Genomic DNA, 1,603 nt, shown 5'->3' on the forward strand with positions numbered 1-1,603 from the left:
GAATGATTACACAAAAGGAAATCCAAGTTCAATCCATACATGAGATAATCCATGAATAAACACTACAAGCCCTTCCTTCGTCTTGAGCCCTGTGGAGGGGAATAAAACATTTTGGGGTGAGCTAGAAGCTCAGCGAGTAACCAGTAAAATCAGTTATCAAATCAGTTTCACAATCGTTCATTTCAATGATGTCATTTCAATATGGAGTATCAATAATTCACGAAACATTTACAATGGAAAGCGATAGTAACATTCGTGCAAAGGATACATTCGTTCTCCTGTCATTTCATTGCATTTCATCATTTTCATTCGTGCATTCATTCACCCCGTCCCTGGCTTTTGGCCAGGCTCCACCAACCTACAAGGTAATACTCGAGTATACCGAAACGTTCACCCAAGTTCCTAATCGCCCGACCGAGTCCGTTTCTGGCTCGAGACGACCGGTAACAAGGGGCAATGGCCAGTTCAGCCCAAAAGGCTTACATTCATGCGCAAGTAGCATTTAATCATTTATCATGAAAATTTCACATTGATTTAGGTCGAGTGCGATAAAGTACACACTCGCCTCGAAAACTCGTTTAGCAATCATTGAAAGCAAAATCAATAATAACAAGACACTGATATGCAAGCAAGCATGATATGTAAGAAAACAGTTCCAAAATTAACTTTGAAAACAGCTCAAAAGTAAATAATGCGGGAAAGCGGTTCAAGAGTAAATTTGGAAACAGTTCAAAAGTCACTAATGCAAGAAACGGTTCATAAATAATTTTAGAAAGAGTTTGAGGTCACTCACCTCAATGGCTCAGAAATCATCCATCATATAACATCGCCTTGCTCAAACCCAAGTCTTAGATCACAAACTCAATGCAAACAAGTCCCTTCAAAGTTCGGACAGCACTTCCCCTGAATTTGCTAACTTTTCCAGCCATCATGGCTTATTTCCTCATTCAAACCCAAAGGTACACACACAACAACAAGTTCATCCAATAGCCATTCAGCAAGCTCCAAGTAGTACAAAGACAAGTCAAGCTAGGGAAAAGTCCGAAAATGAAGGTTTAGCTCAAACCAGAAAAAACAGTTTTGGACGTCACTTTGCGGTAATGGCACAACTTGCACTACGATTATCGGATTAGGGTGTAAGACCCACCATATCGAAGCTAAGAACCAGGTCTATAACAATGTAGAAGGTCACTCAGTCCAAATCCCAGCACAACCAAGTCAAAAATGCAGAATACCAAACCAGAACCGTAATTACAGGTTTACAAATCACACTATGCTGTAATTAGTCTAACTCAGTCTATACAGGTCCAAATGCAGTGATTCCAAAGGCATACGGTAGCTAAGACATCAAGCTACATTTCATCAGAAGACACCAACATCCAAATCCAAAGCAATTCCAGTCAAAACAGACGATTACAATCGCAGTTCGCACATTCTGATCACCCAGAACAGCAACAGTAAAATCGACATATCTCACTCTACACTACTCCAAATGACCTGAAATTTTGTAGGCACCTCTAAAATGTCATTCCCTACAACTTTCATGTTTTGAGCCAAGGCCAATTCGGCCTCCATCTATGACCTAAAATTTCGGACAGAATGT

Source organism: Coffea arabica, chromosome 10e (genome assembly GCF_036785885.1).
Source record: "Coffea arabica cultivar ET-39 chromosome 10e, Coffea Arabica ET-39 HiFi, whole genome shotgun sequence".
NCBI lineage: Eukaryota > Viridiplantae > Streptophyta > Magnoliopsida > Gentianales > Rubiaceae > Coffea > Coffea arabica.